At 41.6% G+C, this 22926-nt stretch overlaps 1 protein-coding gene across 1 annotated transcript in view; it reads left to right on the top strand.

Annotated features, from left to right (window-relative positions):
* Positions 1-2832: 2832 nt before the first annotated feature.
* Positions 2833-22926, top strand: part of LOC117384111 (raftlin) — a 131447-nt gene continuing 111353 nt past the window's right edge. Inside the window, exon 1 of the mRNA XM_055228109.1 lies at positions 2833-2975. The gene's annotated coding sequence lies outside the window, so the exon portion shown is untranslated. The remainder of the gene's footprint in view (positions 2976-22926) is intronic.

Raw genomic sequence — 22926 nt, 5'->3', positions numbered from 1 at the left:
TCTTATAGTACTGTGAAAACGACAGTGGCCCTTTACAGTGAATAAACAAGTGAAGTGTAGCTGAAGAAAGGCAGGATTAGTAAGTTTAATGTCACACTGTGGGACATTTTTGGGCAAAGCAATAACATCTCCATGGAGACAATCAGTAAAACCACATAAGTTACATAGTGCTTCTTTGATGTTACTTTTGTGCTGGCTGTGCGCAGTTTCCTTGTCAACACAGACTCATGTGAAAGTGTTTGGGAAAGAGGCTGCTCCAGAGCTGTTGGCTGTGTCTAATTTCACAGCAGAGATGGTCCAAAAACCAAAATGAAAAATGATTACAAAAACACGCATTGGCAATCAGACATAGAATGCAATTTGAGATGTTTTTTTTGCCTTTTTCTTTCGAGGCAATTTTCCAGAATTTCCAAAGAGGCTGGTTTACATGTATCTTGTGCTAAAAAAAAACTGTAAAAATGGGGATTTTACACTGACTATGTTTACATCCACGCGAGGTAAACCGGGAAACTGGCTCATGGTCCACTTTAAATATCAAAATGTGTAGCCCAGTGTAGAGTCTGATTCAGGAGATACATTCAACAAACTACAGTCCCTCAGGGTGGACTGGCTCCTGTTGTTTTATTGTTTTGGTTTACGACATTAAAGGCTCATGTTACACTATTTTCTGATCTGTTCTAATGTTGTTTCCTCATCACAAACAGATTTCGTTTCATTCACACATGTTTAACACACAAACCCTGCGTATTTAGGCTGAGTTGTTCTTCTCTCAAACTGAAACACTCAGTTCCACCTTGTGATGTCATGTGGTGATACAGGAAGTGCTTCATTGTGTTTTTAAACTCCACAGACCTTCACTAGAATCATTTGGATACTTTCAACCCTGGGATGCTCCCTCCCTCTTTCTCTCTCTCTCCCCTCCCTCCCTCTCTCCCCCTCCCCCGTCTCTCCCTCCCTCTCTTCCTTTCTCTCTCTGTCGCCCCCTCCTCTCCTCTCCCCATCTCACCTCGTTTCTCTCTCTCTATTGTAAACCCTCTTTCCTCCCATCCTCTCTCTTTCTCCTGTAATGAGAGGAGGGGGACCTCCTTCTCTCTCTACCTTTTCCCCCTCTCTCCCTCTTCCCCCTTATATCTCTCTCTTCCTTTTCCCCCATCCACTCCCTTCCTCTCTCTCTGTCGCACCTCATTTCTCTCTCTCTCTCTATTGTAAACCCCCTTTCCTCCCCTCCTGTCTTTCTCCTGTAACGCTCCCCCTCCTTCTCTACCTCTCCCCCTCATCTTCTCCCCTTCACTCTCTTTCAGCCCCTCTCCCTTCATCTCTCCCTCTTCCCCCCCGTATTTTTCTCTCGCTGTCTCTCCCTCTTCCCCCTTCTGCTCCCTCTTTCTCCCCCCTCTCTCTCACCCTCTTCACCCTACTCCCCCTTTCTCCCCCTCTTCCCCCTCACTATCTATTGTAAAACCACCCCCTTTTCCTTCCTTTTTCTCTCTTCCTTGTCCCCCTTCCCTTTCTCTCCCTGTCTCCCCTTGTTTGTCTCTCTATTGTAAACGCCCCCCTTCCTCTCTCTCTCCCAGGAGAAGGGATCTCCCTCTTTTCTGTTCCCCCTACACTCGCTGCCTCTCTCCCCCCTCTTCCAGCCTCCTTCTCTCTCTCCCTCCCTCCGTCTCTCTCTCTTCCCCCTGCATTCCCTCTCTCTCCTGCCCTCCTCTTTCTCTCTCCCTCTTCCCCCCTCCACCTCCCTGCCTCTCTTCCCACTGCATGCCCTCCCTCTCTCCTTCCCTCCTTCTCCCCCTCTCCCTCCCTCCTTTTCTCTCTCCCTCCCTCCCTTTCCTCTCTCCCTCCCTCTACCCCCTCACTCTCTCTCCCTCCTTCTCTCCCTCTCTCCTTCCCCCTCTCCCTCCCTCCTTCTCTCTCTTCCCCATTCTCTCTCTCCCTCCCCCCTCTCCCACTCTCCTTTTCTCCCTCCCTCTCTCTCCCACTCACCCTCCCTCTCTCCCACTCACCCTCCCTCTCTTCTTCTCCGTCCCTCTCCCTTCCCCCCTCTCTCTCCCTCACTCCCCCTCTCCTTCTCTCTCTCTCACTCCCCCTCTCTCACACCCCCTCTCTTTCTCCCTCCCTCCCTTTCCTCCTCCTCTCTCTGTCAGTCGCCTGTCAGCCTTCTCTCTCTCCTTCTCCCTCCCTCTCCTCTCTCTCCCCCCTCTCTCTTTCTCCCCCTCTCTCTTTCCTTCTCCTTCTCTCTCTTTCTCCCCCTCTCTCCCTCCCCCTCTCTCTCCTTCTCCCTCTCTCTCCTTCTCTCCCTCCCCCTCTCTCTTTCTCCCTCCCCCTCTCTCTTCTCTCTCTGTCAGTCGCCTGTCAGCCTTCTCTCTCTCTCTCTCCTCTCACTCCCCCCTCTCTCTCTCTCTTTCCCCCCTTCTCTTTCTCCCTCCGTTCCCCTCCTCTCTCTCTCTCTCTCTCTCTGTCAGTCGCCTGGCTCCACCGCTGCGCTGCGTCTGTCTCCTCTCTCCTCCTCCTCCTCTCTCCTCTCCTCCTCTCTCTTCTTCCTCTCTGTTTTCTGCTCTGTGTTTTCCGCTCTGTGCTCAGAGTCGTTCCGGAGGCTGTGGCGCACGGAGCAGACACGGAGCTCCTCTTCTCCTCCTCCCCGCTCGACGCGCACCTCTCCGCCGCTTCCTCTCTTCCTCCTCCCCGCCAAAAGCACAAAAGGATCCGGGCGCACGCGGGAGCACGGAGCCGGTATGTGACAGGCGCGGGGGGGAATGCCATAAACCCCCACACCTTTTTTTTTTTTTTTTTTTTTTTTTTTTGTATTTTTTTTTGTTTTGTTTTTTACCGTTTGACGCTGAGGAGGAGCAACAGCGCGCGGGGACCGGACCTGTGGAGCGCGCGGACCGTCGTTACCGTGTTTGAGGAGAGTAGAATGCGCGTGTCGGCGGAGGGCTGACCCGACCGACCACTGAACTTCAGGACTTTAGGATCCGGAGGTAAGATGAGTGCGGAGATGTGATTGTGGCGCTAACAACATGTGCAGTTTTGGGTTTTTCCGGAACATTTTAAGCCAATTTGAACCAACTGCAATTAATGTTCAGCTCAAACCAACGTTCATTAACCTAATTAAGCAACCGGCTGCAAAGGATCTACATTTGAGAGTGAATTTTGACGTTTTTTGGCGTTTTTTTTGAAGAACATATTCCACTGGTTGATGCAGAACCTGAAGAGTGTCCTGCGTAAAACTGTCTCCTGGAGGTGGACAGGTCAGACACTTGTGTGAGGATAAAATTAACACAGAATTATGAGATAAACAAGTCATTTTGTGTCATTTGTGTTGCTGCAGTGAGTTTGTTTTGGGGTTTTTTTCCCCTTAAAGCTGCACTATAACTTTTCTGGCTGTTAGTGTTTATGATAGGACTACTAAAATGTCAAACTCGATTTTCATACTAAGGATTAAACTCGGTTTTGATGTACCATGTTACCATGTTAATAATAATAATAAACACAATAATGTATAAAAAAATAAATAAAATAAATAATAATATAATAATAATCACAACAATATATAAATAAAAATGATGATAATAATAATAATAAACACAATAATGTATAAAAAAATAATAATCACAACAATATATAAATAAAAAAAAATAATAATAATAATAATCACAATAATATATAAATAAATAAATAATAATAATCACAATAATAATAATAATAATAATCAATACCAAATAAATAAATAAATAATAAAATAATAATAGTAATGATAATAATGATAATAATGATAATAATAATAATAATAATAATAATAATAATAACACTCTTTCTTTAGACAATAGAATGCGATTTTCAACATTAAATAATAGTACTTTCTTTTCTAGTCCCATGTGTCTTATATCTGTGTAATCCCTCAGTCGTCCTGGTAGGTTCATAGTGGTCCATGGGTGTATACTAGTCTATGTGTCTTATACTTGTTCTGATCCAGCTCAAGATCATTCTAAAGGTTCATTTCTGTCCTACGAATGTGGCTTTTTTAGTGTCTCTACCTGCTCAACTCAGTATCTGGTTTCGATACTAACTTTATCATCGATTAGTATCTGATTCGTTCATTTATTTCATTAATTAGACGCGCTAAAAATACCTATTGTGAGTGGTCGTCTCGCCACAGGATTGATCTGTAGCCAGTTCAGTCAACAGAGATAAGTGTAATCATGCCTTACTGTGGAACTTTCCGGGGCTAAGCGATAACATCTCTAACAAGTGGGAGACCTTCCGCTAAAAACAATTACACAGTGCACTTTAAAAAAAACAATGTTAGTCTGTTTTACTTGAGTTTTTGGCTGCTTTTTCGTGCTGGATTTGAAAATGTTGCAGCCGCTCCAGAGCCACGCACTTAAAGCCAGTTAAGTTCTGACATTGACTTGGTTTGTTTCTGTTCCGGTTTAGTCCCGCTTCAGTCCAAACTTTGATGTGTGCAGAGTGTGTAAATGTCCACGCTCCCTTGTGTAAATGTCCACGCTCCCTTGTGTAAAGTTAACACCTTCGAGCGGCTACTAAAGGTGCACGATGTAACTTTGTCCAGCACCTATTCCTGTCTCCATGAGGATGTTAAAGAAGATGTATTGTGCTTCTGTTTGCTATATATTTATGACACCCGTGGATCATTTTATAATTTGCACATTTTAAATCACAATATTCATCTAAAACAACTTAATAAAATACGAGTCAGCTGATTTGTGCGTTAGAAAACTGCATCGCCGTAAACGTCATCACAACAAAGAGCAGTGCGGCTGACAGACCCTCTTATACCAAAATAACTACGTGACACCGCCGAATCCCACAGGCGTCATCGATTAAGAAAATAAAAATGAAGAGCGTAATGTAAGTACGTCACACTTGTGGCGGTGAAAACGGGGACCGATCGGCAAAATGGCGTCTTCAAAAATAAGATTGCACAAATATGAATCACTCCAAATACGACTTCGAGAGGGTCAATTTGTGAAAGGAAAATGGCTACAACGTGGTTAAAAGCTCTGAAAAGTCGAGCTGGTCACATAGTAATAGGTCTGCTTTTTAACTCTTTGACTGGAATGTTCCACAGTATGGCATTAAACGCACCCATATCTGTAGAGACGAGCGGATGACGCCGGCAGAGTTGCTGTTTAACGTCATAGTTGGTGTCACGATTATCCGTCTACTAAGCGATTACGTCCACCGTGTCCCAAAAATGGACAAAGAAGAAAGTAGCTCATAAAGTGAATCAGTAATATTTTGTGACAGGTCTGTTTACGAGACAACGGTAGAAAAAAGACGAGTGACTTTGCTCCAGTGTTTGAGAGGCAAAACGAGCGCACATATCACACCGATCAGACAAATGAAGAAGAGGCTTGGGATGAGCGGCGAAACGTCTTCACTCCTACGATTTGTCCAGTTGACAGATTTAAACTTCATCTTTTGCTTTACTGTATTTCACACTGAACTAAAACTGTCAGAAGTATCGAAAACCAGATACTACGAATACTAATACTAAAACTAGCATCAAAACCAGATACCGTATTTTCCGGATTATAAGTCGCACTTATACTCAGATGCGATTTATACGTGAAATATGTTTTTTTTCTTCATTATTATGCATTTTTCGGCCGGTGCGACTTATACTCCGGAAAATACGGTACTCATTTGAGCAGGTATCAATGCTAAAAAAGTCACATTCACAGGACAGAAATAAACCTTTCCTGAATATCTTTAGAATGATCTTGAATTGTATCAGAACCATAGACTATATACAAATTGATGTAGCTAACCTGCTAGCCTCTGCGGAAGTGATTATGGGCGCACTTCCGGCTCCACCGATTCTGTGAGCCTCGTCGTTTTGGTTTTAAAATGTTCGTATTAACCCGCTCTACATGATCCTGATGCTTTTATTCCACTATTTTGTCCGTAAACCAAGATATGAACATTAATAACAGACAAATCAGGTGCTTTCTTTCCCTGAGGTCACTCCTGCTAGCGTTAGCAACAGGTTTGGAACAGGTTACCTTCAACAGTCTCGCTCCAGATTGGCTTTGGTTGCTATGATACTCGTGGTTGAAATTCGCTTTTTACTTTATCATTGTGGTATCGGAATCGGTATCGAGGATCAAGTCTATTCCTTAGTACCGAAATCGAGTTTAAAAGCCCTAAAAACAGAGAACAGATCACAGATTCAACTCATTTATTACAGAAATAAAACCGAGCCAGTGGTCCTAGACAGTCTCCATCTGGTTCAGGGTCATTTCACTTTTAATATTCATCATTTCAAGACTTTACAGACTTGAGTATATAACAGTTGAAATAAAGTACCACAAAGCGGGACTGTGGCTTGGTGGCAGAGTGGTTAGCGCAGGCAGCAGCAAGTAGCGTTTACTGGATTTTGTCACAATGAATCACGATGAATGTTCTACCGGTGGATTTAGACGCAAAGCCGAAGTGAAGCGAACATCTGTAAATCTGAGACGTGTGGGGTTTGGCGTGATCGGAAAGTAAGTGGTTATGAAGTCAACTGTAGACCTGCTGCCACGGTTTAGACTAGCTCATTTCGAAAACCACATGTCAGGATGTGCTGTTGCGATGAGTAAGCTATAGCACAGACAGCTTTGGCATGAGGAACAAAATCAAGGGTGACTTCCTGTTTATGAGCGGAGGAGTGGTTAACACCTCGTGAAATACCATCTCTGTAGTTGACAACCTCTCAGCAACAATGATTTATTTTTAATGCATGTCACGTAATTACAGAATCGTGTTTAGATCAAATGTGTACCAACAGTTATGGGCCAATGACGTAACAGCAGCAATAGCGGTCGTAAATATGTCATTAAACGTCTTATATTACGCAAAATTGACTCTCATGAGCTTGGAATCATGTTGTCATGCCGATACCTCATCAAAAACAGACCTGGAGTTGTGTTTTGTTTCATTCACACATGTTTGAGTAACCCTGCGTCATTCGTCTGTAACATCTCCAAAGCTCAAAATCCTCTGTTCCACCTTGTGATGTCATGAAGTGGGAGTTTTCAAGTTAACAGCTACTTTTTTTTTTTTACCTTTAGTTCAGTAGAGATTGGCATTTCCGGGGCTGAAATTATCCAAATGATTCTTGTGAAGGTGTGTGGAGTTTACAAACACAGAGAACTACTTCCTGTATTACCACATGATGACATCACAAGGTGGAACTGAGTGTCTTCTGAACTCTAAATATGCAGGATTTGTGTATTAAAATATGTGAATGAAAAAAAAAACACAACTCCAGGTCTGTTTTGTGATGAGAAACATTATAACTAGATCAGAAAATAGCATAATATGGGCCCTTTAATAGTTATAAGCCTTTCTAAATAGCTGTAGTCTACATTTACTAACCAGACTGGTGTCTTGCTTAAGGACACAATGGCAGTACTAATGGGAGTGGGGGGTTAAACCATCAGGTTAATGGGCAAACACGGTTAATTACTGCGCTAATCTAACCCTGCAACAATTAGTAGCATTGTAATGTAAGTGTACATATTTGCTTGCTTTGCTCTCATTGGAGGAAATAAGTTGTTGATAATGATTGACAGGTGGTTTGTCCAATCACCTGCGCAGCTCTGGTTCTCACACTGTGGTGCTCTGATCACTGGAGGCGTGGGTTTGGTACTGAGAGTAGTTTTTGTGGGTACTTTAGGCATAGTTTCGTCCTGTAATTGTCCATCTTTAGACCTGTTTTAGAGTTTTGGTTGGTTGTATTTTAGAGTGGATGCAATATCGTGAACGTTCAGATGTTCCGTACTGTAAAAACCTAGAGTGCGTTAGTTTCAGCGTAGTTTGCTCCTCCGCGCAGACGGGCCGTGACTCCGTTTCCAGCCAGAACTGAAGACGGTTAGAAGAATTGTGGAATGTAAAATTTTTCTTTGGAAATGTTGTTAAAATGTTGCAAATAGAGTTCAGCAAAACACAATTGGGATTTGCGGGTAATTTAGTCCTTTCTATTCTTCCTATTTCTTTGATAGACTTAAAGATGCACTGTGCAACTTTACTGGTGGAAAGTCAGTAGTCACCTTGTCTCTTGATGTTATTACTTTTCTGAAATGTCCCACAGTATGACAAATGTTTATATATCTTGCATTTATTTTCGAATGCTTCAGAAACCTTGAAAAATATGCATTCTTTTTCTGAGCATTGCCGCTTCTCCACAGAACTGACCTGGCGTCAACTCCTGCTGGTCTTCAAAGACGTAGTTAAGTTTAATGCCACACTGCGGAACATTCCAGGCAAAGCAATAAAATCATCACAGAGACAGAGACGAGGTGGCTGACCTTCCACCAGTAAAGTTGTTTTTTTATTGGAACATTGTAGTTGGAGTTGGAGCCAAACTATCTACTGGCTATTGTTATTTTGATATTAAAGCCCTAGTATGTCACTTTTTCTGTCCTTACTGTGAGTGCGCTTGCATCTCCACAAACCTGACTCTTACTTGACTTGGACGACGGCCTCTTCCTGCTTACTTCTACGGAAATTTAGCTCCTTTGTCTATAATCTCCCACATTTTCCACATAAAACTGAATGTTCCTACGTCTGGTTTTAACTTTTTATCACTGTGGAATCCTGCCTGAAAGTTACACACTGTGCCTTTAAGAGTTTTGTCAGTACCAGCTCGTATTTTTAGAGAAGTTCAGTGTGTGGCTAATGAAAGTGCGTGGTTAAATGCTTGGGAAGTGTAAACCTTAACATATTGCACTACTTTCCGCGTTTGTCTTTGAGGCTTTTCCGTGTTTACTTCCCCCCCCCAAAAAAAAACTACAACACCTCATGTTTTTTATTTGAACTGAACATACAACTTTTGCTCCAACCGCAACTACAAATCACACAACAAACACGTCGGTTTTTTGGCTCATCCTCGTCTCAGATTCTACGTGAGAAAAAAAAAACCCTCCTTTCTCTAAACTGGTCTTAAGACTGGTCCCAAGACCGGCCTCATGCCCCGCAACACGTGTGAAGGAGAGACCGGAGAGGAGCAAGAATGCCAAATATGTCTCCCTGGATCCAATCAGGCTCGGAACATGTCAGGCCGTTCTCCGTCGCGTCACCCCCACCACCATCCCGCCATCCCGCCATCTCCGAAAAGGATGTGATTACGGCGTCAGGAGCGTGTTTACGGAGGAGAGGGAGGAGAGAAAGTTAGCCCGCTGAACCAAAGAGCGGCTAATCAGTTACAGATGAAGACTGGAAAAGGGGAGGGGGGGGGAGGTGTTGTTGTTTGCATGTTCCGTCTGTGTCTGGGGGTTAAGACAAGGTGATCCGCTTTTTCTTATCGACTTGAAAGAGGAGGTTGGTGTAACGGCGTTCCCTCGTCATTATCTTGTTGCGCTTTGATGTATATTGTTTTTTTTGGGGGGGACGATGCGATAACAATTTGCACGATACTGCGTCTTTAGAAAGGACAGACGTGAAAATGAGACCGACTAAATGACATCTGAAGGAGCTGCAGAGTACTGTTACTTAAATACAAATATTTCACAAGTTGGAGTAAAAGTACGCGGCTAGAAAAGTACAGTTTCTTTGAAAAGTTACGCACGAGAATGTAACGTGTAACTGAGGACTAGCCACCAACTCTGAGACTAATGCTAATGCTGCTAATGCTAATGGTTATTGTTACAGCTGAAGTTTGAAAAGGGAGGTGTAGATGTTGTTGTTTGCATGTTCTGTCTGTGTCTGGCGAGTTTAAAACAAGTTGTTTCTGTTTGCATGTTCTCTCTATTTCTGGGGAGGTTAAAACAAGGTCTTAACGTTTGCATGTTCTGTCGGTGTCTGGCGAGTTTAAAACAAGTTGTTTCTGTTTGCATGTTCTCTCTATGTCTGGGGAGGTTAAAACAAGGTCTTAACGTTTGCATGTTCTGTCTGTGCCTGGGGAAGTGGAAACAAGTTGTTGCTGTTTGCATGTTCTCTCTATGTCTGGGGAGGTTAAAACAAGGTCTTACCATTTGCATGTTCTGTCTGTGTCTGAGGAGGTTAAAACAAGGTGTTGCTGTTTACATGTTCTGTCTGTCTGGCGAGTTTAAAACAAGTTGTTTCTGTTTGCATGTTCTCTCTATGTCTGGGGAGGTTAAAACAAGGTCTTAACGTTTGCATGTTCTGTCTGTGTCTGACGAGGTTAAAACAAGTTGTTGCTGTTTACATGTTCTGTCTATGTCTGGGGGTTAAGACAAGGTGTTGCTGTTTACATGTTCTGTCTGTCTGAGGAGGTTAAAACAAGTTGTTACTATTTGCATGTTCTGTCTGTGTTTGGGGGTTAAGTCAAGGTGATCCACTTTCCCCTGTCAACTTTAAAGGGGAGGTTGTTATAACTGTTCCCTCGTCATGATCTCGTTGTTATTTTGGTTGGTTGATTCATATTTGAGTAAGACCGTACTGTTTTGCATTTGAGGTTTGAGTCCTCAGACGATTTCAGTTTTCACCTACCCCCTAGCCCCGCCCACCGCTCTGTAGTTACTTGCGATTATTGTATGTAGAGTTGAAAAAGTGAATAAATGACAATCCACAGTTTGACAAATTTGAACAGGACGTATTTTGCAGCGCTTCTGTTATTATGAGTCGTTTTAGATCAGTATTGCGATTTACAATGAACAAAACTTGAAGTGAATGATCGTTAACAAAATAGCATGTTATGTCTTCTTTAAACATGCACCATAGGCTAATCCTCCAGCTAGGTACTCCTGTTTATGAATTTAACTGAAGTTTCAACCTTGTTTTATAATAGTAGCTTGTAATAGACTTGATTCTGATTCCACAATTATAATAAAAAAGCTCTTTTTTTAGACAATAACATAAAATAATAGTACTTCACTTTATATTGCCGTGTTGAGATCATTCTAATACTGAAAAGATCACATTTTGTCTTGTACTTGCACCTATTAGTATCTCGTTTTAGTAGTGATTTTTTGTAATACTTTTGGCCACCGTAACTAAGAATATATAATTGAGTGTTAATCCAATTACTTCAGAATGTTGTAATGTGGAGTAATTGTTTCCAGGTTTACAGATTGTTGTTGTTATGCTCAAGTTGATGTTTTTTTTTTTTTTGGTCTTCATAGGGAAACATGTCCTCTGTTTGATCCATCCTTAAATACCACTGGGATTAAACCTGTCTGGAGCAATTCTCAGGGACTGATCTGGAGCCAGGATGTTGGTCAGGAGTACCTCATTTAAAAAACAAAATAATAACAAATGTTTTAGCTTTGAAAGGCCCTGTACCTGATTTGTTTTCATGCATTTGAGCAAAGTCTGTTTTGCCCCAGTAGCTATATTACATAAAGAGCTCTTGAGGTCAAAATACGTCCGCTGTGTACCGTCTGCATCCAGTTACAACGCATTTTATTGTCCGATGTTCAGGAAGTGTGTGCTGGCATGCTAGCTGTTGTTAGCATTAGCGTATCCACTGTGGTTTCTGAAAGTTAATTTATCACGGTGAAGAATTAGGATGCTCTGAATGCATAAGGTAAGTGAGGAATAACTTTGGACCACTGCAAACTAGTACAAAAATCCGGTGCAGCGCCTCACACTAACGTACAATATTACTGTACATCCAGCTGATCGGATTAGTATTCATTTTGCCGACTTACTGTGCTTCCGAACTCCCATTGTTTATGCAGAACGCAGGGAGGCTGTATCTATATGCATGCCTATACGCTGATTTTGCATTTAGATGACTGTTTGCCTTGAGTGGGAATGCTTGAGTGGACTCACTTAAGGCAAATCAAATGCACAGAATAAAGTTTGGACTGCTGCATAGAACCAAGGACACCAGAGGGTCACGGCGTTGGCAGAGGTGGTACAGCAGCCAGAAACTGTACTCGAGTAAGAGTAACGTCGCCATCCATCCATTTTCTTACGCTTATCGGGAAAAAAAATGGATGGATTTCCCTCACCCCAGACACGTCATCTCACCTCCAGCAGAGTAACGTTACTTCAAAATAAAATGACTCGAGTAGAAGGAAGTTACTCTGTCTACTACTACTTTCGTACAAGAGTAACTGCGAACATTAAAGGGCTTTCTGTTTCAGATATGTTTACTAAAGCATAAGCCCCATCAACACTAAATATGGAAGTGGAGAAGACGGTATCTGCTGCTGAGCTCTCTATAAATCTGCCAATGAAAACTTTTGCTGTTGATAGAGAAATGCAAGAGACACCCCCAACTTTCGTGATGTGGGATTTGAGTTGAAAACACTGTGTATTACGTCTGGTACTTCTATACAGGAGCATGAGTGACGTAGGCTTGTGCAGGATATTACAGCTAATCATAAGGAGGGTTGGAATAGGGCATGGGAAAGATTGCTAAAATACACAAATCTGCATGTTTTTTGATGAGGGAACAACATCATAACATGGTAGAAACATCAAAAAAGTCGATTTAAAAAGAATAGACACGAACACAAACAAACAAATGAGACAAACTAAATCATATTTGAAGGATCGCTGCAAGAAAAGCTCTCTGAAAAGTCAAATTTCTTGTAAATGTAACTGAGTACTACCTCTGGGGCTAATGCTAACGCCGTGTGCTATGTTGAATGTACACAGAGCCAGTGTTGCTGTGATGGTATGGTTCTGTTTTCCTGCGGTGAAAAAATGTGGAAGTAATTGTGTCTGGGCAGGGCTCCTGAGGGAGGTCCTCCAGAGGTCAAAGGTGAAGCTCTGGCCTGAGGGACGGTCAGAATGAAAGTTCAAAACAGTACACTTTCTCAAGAACGTGCGGGGGTCTCTAAACGTAGATGTGGAGTCAATGATGTTTTGTTGTAGCCTGACTAGCTACAACTTTTTATTCACATTGTAAACTGATGGACCACTGTAAAGTACGATTATGTCCAAAGCTCCGCCCACAAGCTGACGCCACCCATGCTCCCACGTGGCGATTTTTCATAAATATTCAAGGATACAAATGAATTCACTACAACTTCACAAACCTGACGCAATGTAGAGTAGTTTCATTAGCGGGATGCATGCTAATGAAACTACCGTGCATCTCATTGGGTTTCCCTGTAGAAATAAAGATAAAAAAGAAAGAGAGTGTGTTGTGATAGCGCTCTGATGGGGGAGTGACTTAGCATGGAGAGCAAAAGGAAGTATGGTTTTATTTTTTAGTAATAAAAGATAAAATGGTGGTTTAAATATGTTATGTGTTGACAGTTAACACCCCGTAGAAGTAAAATACCCCCTTTTTTAATCATAATTCTTTAGCCCAAATTGGTTTACCGCAATTTTGATGTGATTTGATCTAATTAAAAACAAATCAAATTGGCTTTCGATAATGGTTTCTTGAACATAATCAACACGGACTTTTAATCATTACCACTCAACACTGTCTGTTCCAAACCACATGCGTTTGCTGACAGAGGATTGGCTGTAGACCTCCATTAAATAAGACACAAGCTGACTGTTGGTGATTAGAAACAACTGAATCTTGAACTTGATTAAAATTCGATTAAACTCACAGCACTAGATTGTGTCAGGGTTTATAGAGTTTGCAGCACACACATCTGTAAACAAAAGTGATTATCAAACGCACGAGTGCACTGGACCAATATTTAGCACATCTTCTTCTGTCAGTCAACACACACCGCTGTAGTTTAGCTCACGTAACACAATGTGCATCGCAAGTTGGTAAAGCTGAAGTTGTTATTTAGATTTAATCAAAAGCCTCGCTCCTGATTGGCTTTTTGGTCGTTCTGATGCTCGTGATTGGAATTCCAAATATGGAACTTGGCTCCAAATTCGCCGCTATACCCGCTCTAGCCTCGATGAGCTTCATTTGACTGGAGCTGAACGCTGTGGGTGACTCCACACTCCCTCAGTCCACTTCTTTATACAGTCTATGAGTGAAACTTTCTGAGACAAAACCAGGACTAAAAGGCTCATTTTGTTTGGACTCAATGTATTATCCAGACTATAAGTCGCATAGTTTGGCCGGGGGTGCGACTTATACACAGATGCGACTTATATATGTTTTTTTATTCATTATTATACATTTTTGGCTGGTGCAACTTATGGTTTTTTTTCTTCATTATTATGCATTTTAACTTCTGGTGTGACTTATCCTCCAGAGCGACTTGTATGCTTTTTTTTCTTCATTATTATGCTTTTTTTTTGCCTGGTGCGACTTATACTCCAGAGCAACTTATAGTCCGGAAAATACAGTAATACGGAAAATCAGCTTTATTTAAAATTCTTTTAAAAACTGTAATTTTGTCAGATAAAGGACCTTGGTGCTAGTGCGATCTATTGCACAGCCTTAGTTTTAGAACTTGAAATCACCGACACATTTTGTCAACCAAATCAACAATAGAATTTGAACTAAAAATGTTAATATTTTTTTTTCTATATATGTTTGATCATATTGCATTGTTAAATATGCTGTCTACACTAGTTTGCGTATGGTCTCTCATTGAAAACTAATGAAATAATAGATTTAAAAGCTATGGTAAGACGCTACTGCATTTTTACCCAGTGCTCTGTTTCTACTATATCTAACCATTATTTAAAACTATTTTGCATTTCTCCTTGGGTTGAGTTGAGTCAAAAAATGTCTGTCTGGCAAAGCGATATAAAAAATAATCAAAAACATATTTCATTTTCATCCAGGCTTCCTTTAGGCTCCCACGTATCCCACCTTTGAGCCCTCTAAACCGGCATCTATACCAGGGCTGCCAAGTTTCAGCGACTCAACGTGCACAAGAGGATCTGAAAAAAACACCCAAAACCCGCAGAATGCACGGCGCAGCTGGATTTTCCACTGTATTTATTAAAATAGCGCGCCCCCTCCGCTCTCTCATGCACAATTAGAGGGTTCACTCAGCGCAGATGGCTTTGAATATGAAGATTTGTCAGTGAAATTCAGGACTTATTCTAAAATCAATACATTTTACTTGGAAAATACCTCTGGCCAAAACTGCAGCCGGTATTTTTCTCGAAAAGCCGCCCAAATCCGTAGGAAAACCGCGTATCTGGCAGCGCTTGTGTTATACTGTCTGTGCGAGGGAGCAGAGCAGGTGTAATGGCCACTCCAAACAGCAGAGCAGGTATCGATCTGCTCGTGTGATCTCAGACTGACCACAGCAGAGTCTGGGCAGGGGACACGGACTGCAGCAAATTATAAAACAACCTCTTTGTATTTTTATTAAGCACGGACACGACAAATACTGTAACGGCAGGATAGTCTTTCTCTCAGTGACACCACCAAAGATTTTCGGTGTGAATGCTAACGATGTGCCAAAGGTTTTTTGAGAAATGGGAATTAAGGATAAGGTTAGCGCATAATTTATGAATCATTTGTCACTTCAGTGCCACCGAAGCAACCTGTCAGGAGCAGCGGACGCCAACCACCAATCTCCACATCTTGAGATAGTTCTTAGCTGGAGGATTTGACCTTTTGTGCCTATTTTGGGTTGACGGGGGAAACGGGACAGAGGGAGAACACGCAAACTCCACACACAGAAAGGCTCGGAGTCGGAAGTACTTAGCGTGGAGTCTATGGGTAACGTGAAACAGTTCAAATACCCAATTCCTCCTGTCACGGTTTGAAAATCAGACCCAGGTTGAAGTAAATGGGAACATTTATAGCTGTCTATTCAATTATAGCATTCGGGATAAAGACTTTTCAGAAGCTTTGGGTGGCGTGCAGGGGGAAAACACGCAAACTCCACACGCACACATACCTCAAACGGTCTGGAAATGAAAGAATCCCAAAAATTCACCTCCGTCAAATCCAGAAGTTAAGCAGGACTGGGTCTGGTTAGTACTTGGGATGGGAGACTTCTGGGAACAACAGGTGCGACAATGTAGTTCGAACATTGCAAAACTGTTGCTGTGTCTTTGGGCAAAACACTGATTGTAGACGTGCGTGTAGAAGCCGACGGTGCTGATTGGCGGCGGTCTACGAGGAAAACGAATGGTCAATCTCCAATCTGCTTGATCGCTGTAGATATCTGTTTTTTTGTGTGTTTTTTTTCTATTTTTAAACGCGTATATCATCGGCACCATTTGGAGTAATATAAAACAGGATCACAAATCATGATAACATCTTGTTTTCCTCGGCCTTCCTCCTGTCTCCTAACTAACAGTGAGCTTACGTCTCTCCGCCGCAGTGAATGAACCCCAATAGAATACAAAACACTCCGCTATTGTTAAGAACACATTTAGTTAGACAGGTTTATCACTGAAATGCACCTTTTTGAAATGTGAAACAGTCTTCGTATTGTTGCCTGCTTCACTGCCCCGGACAAAATGATGTCTGAAAAATGAAGCGAAAGATGGAATATTGAGGCGGAAAAGATGACTAGTTGGATGAAGCGTATACGCGGAGAGCAGCGGAGACGGCGGACAAAAGACCCACAAGATTGGACCCTATTATTCCGAAGAGGAGCAGAGGAGATGTGGGGTGGTGTATGTGCGTTTGTGTGTGTGTGTGTGTGTGTGGATGGGGGGGGGTCGGTTCCCATGGCGATATCCGCGTGTGCCGACCGTCAAACCGTGCGGCACGAGGTATTCCGAGGTCTCCTTCAAAATACACAGCCTTGAGAGGAGCAGGATCCCAGACAGTCTATTATAGTCGGCTGGACCAATCAGAGGTGTCGGCCATGTTTGAAAAGACGTTTCGGAGTGGACATGGATAGGACGATATTTTTTTGTTTTGCTGTCTATGCTGTTTCGATCAGGACCTGTAGCTGTAAGAATAAAAAATAAAAATAGTAGGTGCAAATCATGTCATTTACCGTAGTTTCGACTTCAGTGTTAGCGTCACTACTTCCTATTTATATCTCTAAGGGTTTTTGCCAAGTCTGGTCTGAGGAAACGCGCCAAAGTTCTTCTCGTGGTTTATTTTCCGAACACAAGGGGCGACTGTAGGGCCGTAAACCACAACAAAACAAGAGCGAAACAACAGCGGCCTCAACTCACTAGGGCCAGTCTCCAAAACGGACCAGTAACTCGACAATAGGACCTTCACATCAACGTGTCGGCATAGCAACCGAGCGTCACGTACAAAAGCAATTACAGTTAACAACACATTAGCAGAAACGAGAACAACTAAAGGTGTTAATTGTGAGCTAAACACAAAATATCATCATTACAACACACGACCCGTCAACAGTTTGGACACATTTTTCCTTGATTATTTACATTGTAGATTCTCACTGAAGGCGTCAAAACTATGAATGACACGTATGGAATGTAGCAAATGTTAAAAAAAATCTACTCAAAATAAAAAAAAATAGTCACTCTTTGCGTTGGTCAGTGCTTTCCACTTTTGGCATTTGGTACACGGCCACATTTTATATAGCGCTTTTCTAGTTTCAAGGGACTCGAAACGCTGTACGTCACAGAACCACTCACCCGTTCATACACACATTCATACACACATTCATACACCAGTGTGCACAGACAATGATGTTTATGTTGAGAGCGGGATTCAAACCGCCAGTCTTCGGATCAGTGGACAAACGCTCCACCGGCGGAGATACTGTCGCCCCAGTTGTTGCGCCTGACGAGGCACAGCTGTGAGGTGAAAGCCGTTTCAGGAGACTTCATCACGGACTTCATTGAGAGAAGGCCAACGGTTTTCAGCGCCGTCGACAAAGCAAAGGGCGGCTGCTTTGAGGATCTGAAAATAAAACGCATAGTTGAGTTATGTACCTTTTACTACATAATTCTACATATCTTGCATCGTATATTTGACGTCTTCTGTGTGTTTATAAAATGCAGAAAGTGGTTAAACTTAACTTCCTGAGACCCGAGCTTTAATCAAATAAAATAAAAATAAAAAAGTAAATAAAAAAAAAATAATAATAATAAAAACAAATAAAAAAAAAAATAATTAAATAAAAATAATTACAAAAAAATATTCTAAACTCTTAGAAATATTCAAAATTGAACATGTTCTTGTTGCTGTTGTTCTAAAAATTTGCACTGTGGCCTAAACAATCCAAAATGTGTTGTCCACAGATGAGGACACCAGGTCTCAGGAGGTTAAAGGAAAAAATACATCGAAAAAAGAAAGAGTGTCCAAACCTTTGATGGTCGTGTACAGACTTAAAGATCAAACTAACGAGGTGCATCCTTTACCCGAGGACACCGTGTTTATAAAAGGAGGTGTTTGTGTCTCAACGCTAAGGCTAGTGCTAATGCGTCATCATGAATATTAAAACAACCCCATAAATGGAAGTAATCAACAAAATAATCAGGTAGAGCCAGATCGGATCAGTTTACCTGCAGAACGGACTGATTATATGAGTCTTTAGCCGCCGTACTGACTCTTCATGTCACTGCATCTCAGCCAATCATGTCGTTTAGCCTGCAGTACTGACCTAAATAAAGTAATAGTAATAAAGAGTATGTGCTTGTGATTTTATCTTCAGTATCGCCCTATCATAGCAGTTTAAATATTAATAAAAAACAGGACTGGTTGGTTAAACAAATGGAAGAAAAAAAAATATGATTGGTCAGTACAACACATGAATAAATACATTATAACTGGTTGATTGTGAAAAAACATAAAAATGAACCAAAAACAGCTGAGGAGGCAGATGTGTAACTTTTTGTGGTGGAGGATCCAGCACCAGCTTGTGTCCATGTTATCTCTTTGCCTGGAATAAATGCACCCATCTTGCATTTTATTTACTGTTTTATTGCTAAAAACTTGAATTCCAGACATAGCAATAACATCTTGGATAGACAGAGCTGGGCAGAGTAGCCAAAAACTGTACTCAAGTAAGAGTAACGTTACTTCAAAATTATGTCAGTCAAGTAGAAGTTCAAAGTAGTGATCCAAGAAATTACTCAAGTAAGAGTAAAAGAGTAAAAGAGTAGGAGGAGCGGTAAAACCTTTGTTACTTGTAGACTTACTAACAGTGGGAAGAAGAACCAAAACTTTTACTCAAGTAGAAGTACTGTTACTTGAATCCAAATTTTACTCAAGTAGCAGTAAAAGTACAGTGCTAGAAAAATACGCTGAGAAGTACAATTTTGTTAAAAAGTAACTTAAGTGTACTACTCACTTCTGTGGATTGGTGGCGTACCCTTCACCAATAAAGTTCCATGACTCGCTTTTAATGGCTCGGGGTTGAACGTTGGTGTTAATAGAGTTTTTTTGCAGTTTATCAAACAGCGGGTATGCGTATATTCCGTCCGAGGTCCCCCAAACAGACAGCCTTGAGCGGACAGCCCCCCTCACTTGAATAATTCTGCCATTCTTCTGTCCTTGGATGCGTTGGAGCGTCCTGGGCACGTTTGTGAAGCTCTTCATTGCGAGCCCTATCAGCGCTGAGGGCCGTGTTCTGGAGATAAGCTAATATTAGACAGTCTTTGTGTGCGGCACAAAGGAGAAAATGCTCCAATCATAATTGCAAAGAGTGTAATTAAAAAGCCATCCACTTGAGAGATGAAACAATAAAACGTGCAGACAAAGCAGCCGCCGGACCATTAGCCTGTGTACGAACCAGTGTAGCACGAGGGGGAGTGGGCACTTCAGGGGCTGTTTTCACACGTAGGTTTAGGTCTGTTTACTTCACTGTTGGGTCAGGCCTTGGTTTGTCATGTATCGGCGGAGTTCGGTTGATCCAGCTGCATTGTCTGCATCGCTCACTCATACAAATACGTGATCCTAGCACTTTTTAAAAATCCTATTCCAGGCACTTTTACTTTCACTTTGCATGTTCTCTCTGTGTCTGTGTTTCCTCTGAGCACTGCGCTTTCCGACATCAACCCAAAACCCGCAGAATAGGCACGGACTGTGTATATAAACGGACATAGCTAACCTGCTAGCCTCATGGGCACGCATCCGGCTCCATCGATTCACTTTATTTCATTAGGAAACTGTGGCCATTCTCTCTGTAACTGCTGCCGTGAGCCTCGTCATTTTTGTCTTAAAATGGTTGTTTTAACTATTTAAACATTAATATGAACATTATTAACATGCGCCTTCTTTGTCTGAGGTCGCTCCCACTAGCCTTAGCAACAGGTTTGATTGACAGCGTTGCTAAGTGCTCCGTGCTAAACCAGCAATGCGGGCGGGAAGGGCCGTTACGTTCATCAGAATCACACAAAATGGCTCCACATTTGCCCCTATACCTGCTCTAGCCTCGATGAGCTTCATTTGACTGGAGCTGAACGCTGTGGGTGACGTCACGCTCACTTAGTTCACTTCTTTATACAGTCTGTGACAATAGGTCAAATCCTCCAGCAAAGGGAGCTCTGACCAAGACTAGCTCAAGATCTGGAGATGGGTCCCTGCTCCACATGAGGAAGTAGCCCAGTGCTAATGAAGGACGGGTCAAATGAGAGGACAGATTCTCCTACAGGGACGATACACTGTAGCTTAACCTTAACGTCAAAACTAAAGATCTTTTATGTGGACTCAGCGTGGCGGTGGGAGGACAGCCTAAAAGGGCGGAGTGTAAAGTGTGAGTTTAAATCTGGAGAAAGCAGTGAAGCAGTGAGTTTGGAAAGTGTCTATAAGTGAAAGGGAAGTTTGTTTCTGGCATATTTACTATTGTTGCAAAAGAAAGTAGATGAAAAACAGAACTATGTCAGTGTATTGACCTTTGTGCAGCATGACTCAGTCCCGGACTGTTGAGCTAAGCTAAAGTAAAAATACACTTTTGCAGCGATGTTGAAACTTCTGATGAGTCATATCCGTGTCCATTCCAATTTTTTTTTAAGAGAAAAAAGATAACCACAAACACAAATGTTCATATTGTCAGCATAAAGCTCTTGTCCCTTGTAGACTTTCTCACAGGGAGAAGAGTAACCAAAACTTTTACTCAAGTAAGAGTACTATTACACTGTACAATATATTACAAGTAAGAGTAAAAGTACAAGATCTGAAAACTGAGATGAGAAGTATGATTTTAAGTTATTCACGTAAATGCACTTCCAACTGATCCAACTGATCCTATTAAAACTGTGAAATTAATTAAATTTTAATCAAGATCAAGATTCAGTCATTTTGAATAATTAAAGGGGCAATCATGGAAAATGGATTTTTTTTTTTTGCTTTCTACCATGTTATAACGTTCCCTCATCAAAGACATGCCTGAAGAGGTTTTAGACGTCATCCATGCATGTTTGAGTAATTTAGCGATCTCTGTGCAAAGCTCCGCCCACAAATCTACATCACCCACGCTCCCACACGACAATTGTCCATAAATACACAAAAACATGATACAAAACTGTACACAGCAACTTAACAAACCTGATGTGATGTGCAGTAGTTTCATTAGTGGGTTTCGTGTTGATTGTGTTGCGATAGCGCTCTGAAGGGGGAGTGACTTAGCGTAGAGAGCAACGGGAGAGAAGACTCAGAGCGCCAAAAAAACGAAAGTGAATCCTATAAAACATGTTATTGGTGACCACAGCATTTTCAAAACTATAAAAAGTAACATGGTGATCTAAATATGTTTTGTGTTAATACAGCAAAAATAATAATAGAAGCAAAATACCTCCTCTTTAAAGCTCAGTGTGGGTCTTTTTTTAATTTTGGAGGAAGAAATTGAACACATTTATTAAAAAAAGTATTAAAAAAATGTCAGTTGTCAGATCAACTATTTTGCCGTCATTTTGTTTATCACCCGTCTCTATTGTGACATCAGGCCGGGAGGGTTCTGCATGTATGCCTATGGCGGAATGTTCATCTGTTACTATGGTGACACAATACAAAGTGCATTTAAACAACACGTTTTCAGGAGTCAGTGATTATTACGAGTGTTCACTGTGTCTAATTTTCAACAAAAAGGTGAAAAACTGTTGGCTAATGCCGGCTAGCTCGTGGCTGTAGTGTTATTTACCACATTGTGTTAAAACAAAGCTCAGATAAATGTCTAACAAAGCCTCAGACAGCGCAGTGCCTACAGTTAGCATCACACCTCCAGTGACATCAGCTGCAAAGTGTCGATTTGATACTGTAAAAAAAGTCGCTGGCTCTTCTGCTGACAGTTCAGATCACAAAGACGCGTGTCCACATGTTGTTAACACAGAGCAGCCTACGCTAACCACACAGTGTAACACATCCATCATAGATAAGCTAACGCCGCGGCTGCGCTAACCGTACCAGGCCCGTAACAGATAAAGAGACTTGAGCGATTGGGTTGTAGTACTGTTGCATATACTTGAGTAACTTTTTAAAGAAATTGTACTTTTCTAGCAGGATACTTTTATTCCTACTTGAGTAATATGTTTATTGAAGTAACAGTACTCTTACTTGAGTAAAAAGTTGTAGTTCCTCTTCCCACTTTGAGAAAATCTGCAAGGCAAGTTTATTTGTATGGCACAATTTGTACACAAGTGCTTTACAGGATATAAAATACATTAAAATCATAATACAACAAATTGAAACAAATAATCATCATAAAATTAACATTTAAGGAGAAAAGTGCAGAATAAAAACCTTTCAAGTGACAAAAGCTTCAGATTTGATGATTAATTATGATTTGGTTTGTCTTATTTTTGTGTCTATCCTTTGAAAATACCAGATTTTGTGTATTACCTAATGTTATCCCTCAAATTATCGTAACCTCAAAGTAAAAATCAGATGTTACGTCCCAACAGTTACACTTATTTGATTAGTACTTTTCCCAAATACATTTTTCCCCCTAATTTCTTGGACCGCTACTTCGCAGTTCTCCTTGAATAATATTATTTTGAAGTAACCTGACTCTCAAGATACATTTTTTTGCTACTCTACCACCTCTACGACAGCGCGATACACAATAACAACAAAACATTTGAGCCAGACGTGAGAGCTGTATGGAGTCAATGCGTTTATCAAATCAAAAAGTCCCAAACCGCATTAGGACAAAGCTGAAACGGGAGGGCCAAGAAGAAGGGATCGTTGGTAATTCGGCGTGGAGGGAAATCAATGTCCTGTTGAGATTTGGTGAGCGGTTA

Source organism: Periophthalmus magnuspinnatus, chromosome 16, assembly GCF_009829125.3.
Source record: "Periophthalmus magnuspinnatus isolate fPerMag1 chromosome 16, fPerMag1.2.pri, whole genome shotgun sequence".
Lineage (NCBI taxonomy): Eukaryota > Metazoa > Chordata > Actinopteri > Gobiiformes > Gobiidae > Periophthalmus > Periophthalmus magnuspinnatus.
This window is presented reverse-complemented; position numbering and strand designations above follow the sequence as displayed.